Genomic DNA, 8,925 nt, shown 5'->3' with positions numbered 1-8,925 from the left:
AAATGGCTGTCTGAGGAGGCCTTACAAATAGCTGTGAAAAGAAGAGAAGCAAAAAGCAAAGGAGAAAAGAAAAGATATAAGTATTACTTATATATATGTATGCAAAAATTTTCTATGTTTGATAAAGGCTTGAGAGAGAACATAAAAAGAAGAGATGTAGAAATTGGAAAACATAAACTAAATGAAATGGGAGCACCGAATATGAAATAGAAAAAGTGAAACAAACTAGATAAAAGTAAAAGATCATCATGTAGTGCAGTTGTTTTTAAACATGACTTGCTCATTAGAAACATATCTGGAGCTCTGGAGGAAAAAAGGCAATGCCTGGGCATTTGAATATTTCAAAAAAATTCAAGATAATTCTGATATGCATCTGGATTTTAAAAAGTGATTACAGGTTTTTCTATTAAATCCTAGTTTTGACAATACAGAGTTCTATTTTTCTGTTGGTTTATCATGATACAATGGTATTAAATGAGTAATAGTTAATCACAATAGTAAAAGATGTTATCAGTTTTCACAGTCAATAGCCAGACAAAAAATAAAAGATAATTACTATTGTAAGCCATAATGGGAACATGATTAACTTAACAATATAAAATAATTACATACAATTTGGGGGATCAAGCAGAGTGATGTGGTAAGTGGAAGTGTATACAAGAACATGTTTTGATCAGACTGCTCAGCTAGTCTCTGTCTTTTGGTTGGTGCATTTAATCCACTTACATTTAAGGTAATTATCAATATGTATGATCCTATTACCATTTTAATTGTTTTGGATTTATTTTTTGTAGGTCTCTTCCTTCTCCTGTCTAGAAAAGTTCCTTTAGCACTTGTTGTAAAGCTGGTTTGGTGGTGCTGAATTCTTTTGCTTGTCTGGAAAGCTTTTGATTTCTCCATCAAATCTGAATCAGAGTTTTGCTATGTAGTGTTCTTGGTTATAGGGCTTCTCTGATAGCTCAGTTGGTAAGGGATCTGCCTGCAATGTGGGAGACCTGGGTTTGATCCCTGGGTTGGGAAGATCCCCTGAAGAAGGGAAAGGCTACCCACTCCAGTATTCTGGGCCTGGGGAGTTCCACGGGATCGCAAAGAGTCAGACATGACTCAGCGACTTTCACTTCACTTCATTCTTGACTGTAGATTCTTCCTTTTCATCATTTTAAATATATTATGCCATTCCCTTCTGGCTTATAGAGTTTCTGTTGAGAAATCAGCTGATAGCCTGACAGAATTTTCCTTATATGTTATTTATCATTTCCCCCTTGTTGCTTTTAATATTTTTCTTTGTCTTCAATTTTTGTCAGTTTGATGTGTTCCTCCTTGGGTTTACCCCATCTGGGACTCTGTGCTTTCTGGATGTGGTTGACTATTTCCTTTCCCATATTAGGGAAGTTTTCATCTTTTATCTCTTCAAATATTTTCTCAGGTCCTTTCTCTCTCTCCTCCTTCTGGGACTCCTGTAATGCAAATGTTGGTGCACTTAATGTTGTCCCAGAGGTCTCTTAGGCTGTCTTCATTTCTTTTCATTCTTTTTTCTGTATTCTGTCCTGCAGTGATTTCTAACATTCTGTCCTGCGGGTCATTTATCTATTCTTGTTGTTGTTCAGTTGCTCAGTTGTGTCTGACTCTCTGCAACCCCATGGACTGTAGCATGTCAGGCTTTTCTGTCCTTCACCATCCCCCAAAGTTTGCTCAAACTCCTGTCCATTGAGTAGGTGATGCCATCTAACCATCTCATCCTGTCATCCCCTTCTCCTCCTCCTCTCAGTCTTTCCCAGCGTGAGGGTCTTTTCCAGTCAGTCAGCTCTTCACATCAGGTGGCCAAAGTATTGGAGCTTCAGCAGCAATCCTTCCATCGACTATTCAGGGTTGATTTCCTTTAGGATTGACTGGTTTGATTTCCTTGCTGTCCAGGGGACTGTCAAGAGTCTTCTCTAGCACCATAGTTCGAAGGCACCAATTCTTCAGTGCTCAGCTTTTTTTATGGTCCAACTCTCACATCCATACATGACTATTGGAAAAACCATAGCTTTGACTATGTGGACCTTTGTTGCCAAAGTAATGTCTCTGCTTTTTAATACACTGTCTAGGTTTGTCATTGCTTTTCTTCCAAGGAGCAACCATCCTTTAATTTCATGGCTGCAGTCACCATCTGCAGTGATTTTGGAGCCCAAGAAAATAAAGTCTGTCACTGTTTTCACTGTTCCTCCATCTATTTGCCATGAGGTGATGGGACCAGATGCCATGATTTTCATTTTTTGAATGTTGAGTTTTAAGCCAGCTTTTTCACTCTCCTCTTTTACTTTCACAAGAGGCTCTTTAGTTCCTCTTTGCTTTCTGCCATAAGGGTGGTGTCATCTGCATATCTGAGGTTATTGATATTTCTCCTGGCAGTCTTGATTCCAGCTTGTGATTTATCCAGCCCGTATGTACTCTGTATGTTAGTTATATAAGCAGAGTGATAATATACAGCCTTGATGTACTCCTTCCCCAGTTTTGAACCAGTTTGTTGTTCTGTGTCCAGTTCTAACTGTTGCTTCTTGGTCTACTTACAGATCTCTCAGGAGACCGGTAAGAAAGTAAGGTGGTCTGGTATTCCCATGTCTTTAGGAATTTTCCATACTTTGTTGTGATACGCACAGTCAAAGGCTTTAGCATAGTCAATGAAGCAGAAGTAGATGTTTTTCTGGAATTCTCTTGCTTTTTCTATGATCCAACAGATGTTGGCAATTTGATCTTTGGTTCCTCTGCCTGTTCTTCTGCCTCACTAGTCTCACTTATGCTGTTGATTCCTTCTCGTGTATTATTCATCTCTGTTTGCTTGTTCTTTAGTTCTTATAGCTCTCTGGTAAACATTTCTTTCATCTTCTCCACTGTTTTGTCTAGATCCCAGATCATCTTCACTGAAGAAGTGAAGTGAAGTTGCTCAGTTGTGTCCGACTCTTTGCAACCCCATGGACTGTAGCCTACCAGGCTCCTCTGTTCACAGAATTCTCCAGGCAAGAATACTGGAGTGGGTTGCCATTTCCTTCCCCAAAAAATATTTCTTTGAGCCCCCTTTTTTTTTGCGGGGGGGCGGGGGGCAAGAATACTGGAGTGGGTTGCTATTCCCTTCTCCAGGAGAGCTTCCTGACCCAATAATTGAACCCGGGTCTCCCCCACTGTAGGCAGACGCTTTACCGTCTGAGCCACCAAGGAAGTCGAAAGTTGCTTATCTCCACTTCATTTAGTTGTTTTTCTGGGGTTTCATCTTGTCCCTTCATCTGGAACATAACTGTGCTTTTTCATAGTAAGTAACTTTCTGTAATATGGTTATTGTTTTAGCTGTTGTGGGATAGTGGTTCTTTCTTATTCTGTCTGCCCTCTGATCAGTGAGGCTAAAAGGCTTGTGTAAGCTTCCTGATGGAGGTGACTGGCTATGGGAGAAACTGGATCTTGCTCTGGTGGGTAGGGCCTTGCTCAGTAAAGCTTTAATCCAGTTATCTGCTGATGGGTAGGGTTGCACTCCTAAAGTTGTCTGCTTTATGGTAGGTGGTGAACTCCAAAGGGGACCTTCCCAGCCTGCTGCTGCCAGTGCCCCTGCCGACCCAGGAGGCCCTCCAGCATCAGCAGGTAGTTTTGGTTCAGTCTCCTGTGGGGTCACGGCTCCTTTCCTCTGGATCTTGGTGCATGAAAGATTTTGTTTGTGCCCCCCAAGGGTAGGATCTCTGTTTCTCCCAGTCCTGTGGAAGTCCTGTCATCAAATCCCACTGGCCTGTGTCGACTGAAACAAAGATGTACAACTTGAGAGTTGTAAGTTAAGTTTTATTTGGGGCAAAATGAGAACTGCAGCCGGGAGGCAGCATCTCAGATAGCTTGGAGAGACTGCTCCAAAGCCGCAGTGGGGGAAAGTCAATATATAAGGTTTTGATGAAAGGGGAATTCAATACCATGAAGCACTCATTTTACAAAAGGTTTCTGTTAGTCATGAGACTCTGATGTCACCATGAAGGGATTTAGTGCTTCTCTAGATATGAGGAGATGCAAGGATTGAGATCATAAAATCTGTTCCTAAAAACATCCAACTATCTAAAACCAGTCCCACCAGATTCCCTGGAGCACAGACTGCCTCACTCCACCCTGAACCCTCAGGGGTTGTTGGAGGTCAGCAGCTATAATAGCAGCATGGGGTTCAGTCTCCATAGAGGTGGATGGCAAATGCCTTTGTTGTTCAATTGTTGGCAATGCTCTTGTAAGTGCCCATTTGTTGTTGACACCTGCAAGGCCAGATTCCCTGGGGATTCCTGTCCCTGTGTTGGATCCGCAGGCTGAGAAGCCCAACACGGGGTTCAGAACCTTCACAACGATGGGAGAACTTCTTTGGTATTATCGTTCTCAGTTTGTTACCATACCACCCAGTGGGTATGGAATTTCAGTTTATTATGATTGTGCCCCTCCTACCCTCTCACTGTGGCTGCTTCTTTGTGTTTGGACATGGATATCTATTTTTTTGGTGGGTTCTAGCATCCAGCATCCTCCATGGAAAAGAAATGCAAAAAAGCAAAATGGCTGTCTGAGGAGGCCTTACAAATAGCTGTGAAAAGAAGAGAAGCAAAAAGCAAAGGAGAAAAGGAAAGAGATAAGCATCTGAATGCAGAGTTCCAAAGAATAGCAAGGAGAGATAAGAAAGCCTTCCTCAACAATCAAGGCAAAGAAATAGAGGAAAACAACAGAATGGGAAAGACTAGAGATCTCTTCAAGAAAATTAGAGATACCAAGGGAACATTTCATGCAAAGATGGGCTCGATAAAGGACAGAAATGGTATGGACCTAACAGAAGCAGAAGATATTAAGAAGAGGTGGCAAGAATACACAGAGGAACTGTACAGAAAAGAGCTTCACAACCCAGATAATCACAATGGTGTGATCACTCACCTAGAGCTAGACATCCTGGAATGTAAAGTCAAGTGGGCCTTAGAAAACATCACTATGAACAAAGCTAGTGGAGGTGATAGAATTCCAGTTGAGCTATTTCAAATCCTGAAAGATGATGCTGTGAAAGTGCTGCACTCAATATGCCAGCACATTTTGAAAACTCAGCAGTGGCCACAGGACTGGAAAAGGTCAGTTTTCATTCCAATCCCAAAGAAAGGCAATGCCAAAGAATGCTCAAACTACTGCACAATTGCATTCATCTCACATGCTAGTAAAGTGATGCTCAAAATTCTCCAAGCCAGGCTTCAGCAGTATGTGAACCGTGAAATTCCAGATGTTCACAATGGTTTTAAAAAGGCAGAGGAACCAGAGATCAAATTTCCAACATCCACTGGATCATCGAAAAAGCAAGAGAGTTCCAGAAAAACATCTATTTCTGCTTTATTGACTATGCCAAAGCCTTTGACTGTGTGGATCACAATAAACTGTGGAAAATTCTGAAAGAGATGGGAATACCAGACCACCTGACCTGCCTCTTGAGAAACCTATATGCAGGTCAGGAAGCAATGGTTAGAACAGGACATGAAACAACAGCCTGGTTCCAAATAGGAAAAGGAGTTCGTCAAGGCTGTATATTGTCACCCTGCTTATTTAACTCATATGCAGAGTACATCATGAGAAATGCTGGGCTGGAAGAAGCACAAGCTGGGATCAAGATTGCCGGGAGAAATATCAATAACCTCAGATATGCAGATGACACCACTCTTATGGCAGAAAGTGAAGAGGAACTAAAAAGCCTCTTGATGAAATTGAAGGTGGAGAGTGAAAAAGTTGGCTTAAAGCTCAACATTCAGAAAACAAAGATCATGGCATCCGGTCCCATCACTTCATGGCAAATAGATGGGGAAACGGTGGAAAGTGTCAGACTTTATTTTTCTGGGCTCCAAAATCACTACAGATGGTGATTGCAGCCATGAAATTAAAAGATGCTTACTCCTTGGAAGGAAAGTTATGACCAACCTAGATAGTATATTGAAAAGCAGAGATATTACTTTGCCAACAAAGGTCCGTCTAGTCAAGGCTATGATTTTTTCCAGTGGTCATGTATGGATGTGAGAGTTGGACTGTGAAGAAAGCTGAGCACCGAAGAATTGATGCTTTTGAACTGTGGTGTTGGAGAAGACTCTTGTGGGTCCCTTGGACTGCAAGGAGATCCAACCAGTCCATCCTAAAGGCGACCAGTCCTGGGTGTTCATTGGAAGGACTGATGCTGAAGCTGAAACTCCAATACTTTAGCCACCTTATGCGAAGAGTTGACTTATTGGAGAAGACCCTGATGCTGGGAAGGGTTGGGGGCAGGAGGAGAAGGGGACGACAGAGGATGAGATGGCTGGATGGCATCACCGACTCAATGGACATGAGTTTGAGTGAACTCCCAGAGTTGGTGATGGACAGGGAGCCCTGGTGCATTGATTCATGGGGTCGCAAAGAGTTGGACATGACTGAGCAACTGAACTGAGCATCCTCCTATTGATGGTTGTTCAACAGCTAGTTGCAGTTTTGGTGCTCTCATACAAGGAGATGAGTGCACGTCCTTCTACTGTTCCATCTTGGAAGGCTGGGTTTTTAATTCTGCCTCTGGGGGCTTCAGGCAGGGAGAGACTCTCTCTGGGGTGCAGATACTTGTAGGGTGGGTGTTGGAGTTTTCTTGGGGAAGGAGGACTTTGGGTGGGAGCCTGCATGTATTTTCCTCCAGAAACCTTTTCCTTGAAGTCAGGAATCTGTTTTCTGGAGGAAACTGGGAGGAGGTCCCCCCAAAAGACATGGTGGGGGAAGTTCTTGGCCTCAGTCCCACAGGTGACGGCCAGCAGGCTTCTTCTCCAGCCACCCCCTCGGCTTCTTCCCCTAGGGCTGAGGTAGACCCCCACACACCCAGGCCCCCCAACAGGGCTGAGATCCAGACTTTGTTTTCTGAAGGGCATGGTCATGGTTCACCAGATGGCAGAGAAGTGCTAGGGTGCCATGCTGGTGAAACATGCCAGAAACCTGCCCCTCCCAGGGTGCCAGGGGTCTTCCTGGAGGCGCTCTGTAAGCGGAAGCTGCCCTGCGGAGAGGGCTGTTGGTGGAGGGAGCCTCTGGGTGCTGCTGACTGCCCTGCACTGCAGCAGCCGGCCACTGGAGGGCGCACGGGGGAAGCCTGGTGAGCAACCCATAGGCCCCAGGAAGAGCCCTGTCCTCCTGCAGTGTCTCCAGCGCCCTCTGCTGGCAACATTGAACATTGTGCCATGTGGGTGGCTCACTGGGTAAACAGTTTGCCTGCAGTGTAGGAGACATGGGTTCAATCTCTGTGTCAGGAAGATCCCCTGGAGAAGGAAATGGCAACCCACTCCAGTATTCTTGCCTGGAAGATTCCATGGACAGAGGAGCCTGGTGGGCTACAGTCCACAGGGTCACAGAGAGTCAGACCCAACTGAAGTGCCTAACACTTTCACTTCATGTGGGAAAGGAAAATGATTAAGAAGCTCAGATTCCTCTCCATAGTGCAGGCAAAATTGGGTGCATTTAGAACTAGAAGAAATAAATTGAAAACAGCACAGTCTCTTCCTTCCATGATTCAGCTTCCACAGGTACCCTGCCTGCACATTGTAATTTTATATACAACAAACAACTTTATGTTCCTGTCTGACAAGATACAGCCATGCTTCTTACAAATAAATTCTTGCTCTTCAAAATGAGGAGATGCACAGTTTAAAAGGTCAGTGAATCTGTACAGACTAATCACATACACATCACCCTGAAATTCAGCCACAGTGTCACTGAATATTCTAGTCCCTAAAGGCTAAAGTTTAAACTTATCGGCCAACAATCATGTGTAAAATAATAGGAAGAAAGAAAAAGATGACGGTTAGCACATAAAAACACACACATCCCTATAACACAGCAATAGAAAACATACCAAGTCCTTACAGCCTTGTTTCTGCAGTCGTGGTCGTGAGGCTCAGTGATCCATACAGCTTCACCCTTCCACCTCTCATTTTCTCTTTCCCCCACTCTCAGCCAGAACTCCAGCTGTTGGAGGTTCTTTACTTGGTGGTTGTGACCCAAACCTTCATTTCTGAGTTTTTTGAGTCCTCAACCACCCTGACATTGTTGGCTGCCGTGTTTCTCCACCCACCTTCACTGTCTGGCATGGAAATGCTGGGGTCCACAGTACCCAGGGGGTGGCCTCCTTTCCCACTTCTGTGCAACCACCGCTGCACTGGTGTGTCCACCAGATCATGGACCCTGGTTGTCAGCAGCTTGTGCTGTAGCCTGGACGCTCTGCAGAGCCTTCCCATGCTCTGGTCCCCACTGAAGCTGGCAGCCCTCGGGTGGCTCTGGACGTGGGTAAGGAGCTCACTCAGACATTGCCTGCAGAATCTAACAGGGCCCGCCACACATGGCATCTAGCTTTGGGTGGTAGAGGGTGGGAGGTGCAGTAACTTGACTTTCACCTTGGGGGAGAGATCTCCACACATTCCAGATCACTGTGCCCCAGACTCCTTACCGAGGAGGGGTCCCCGAATGTTTGTGGTGGTTGTCTTCTCTCTCTCCTGTTTGTATGATTTTTGAAAGCATCTCAGACCTTGCTACTTCCTGCTCAGTAGAGCCGATCAGCGTGATGTTCTCAATGTCATGAACCAGGAGTATCAAGGTCTCTGTGGGCTGTATTAGGGCAGAGAACTGGAGAATTGGGGCATAAAAGGTTGAAGACATTGCAACTGGAAAATTTTTCTCAGCATTTTGTGTTGTTATTTAATCACAATTCAGTTGCTCAGTCGTGTCTGACTCTTTGTGACCCATGGACTGAAGCATGCCAGGCTTCCCTGTCCATCACCAACTCCTGGAGCTTACTCAAACTCATGTCCATAGTGTCAGTGATGCCATCCAACCATCTTATCCTCTGTCGTCCCCTTCTCCTCCTGCCTTCAATCTTTCCCAGCATCAGGGTCTTTTATAGGGAGTCAGTTC

This window comes from Bos grunniens, chromosome 17, assembly GCF_055505025.1.
Source record: "Bos grunniens cultivar Pamir isolate PY7600 chromosome 17, Bosgru_T2T1.0, whole genome shotgun sequence".
Lineage (NCBI taxonomy): Eukaryota > Metazoa > Chordata > Mammalia > Artiodactyla > Bovidae > Bos > Bos grunniens.
This window is presented reverse-complemented; position numbering follows the sequence as displayed.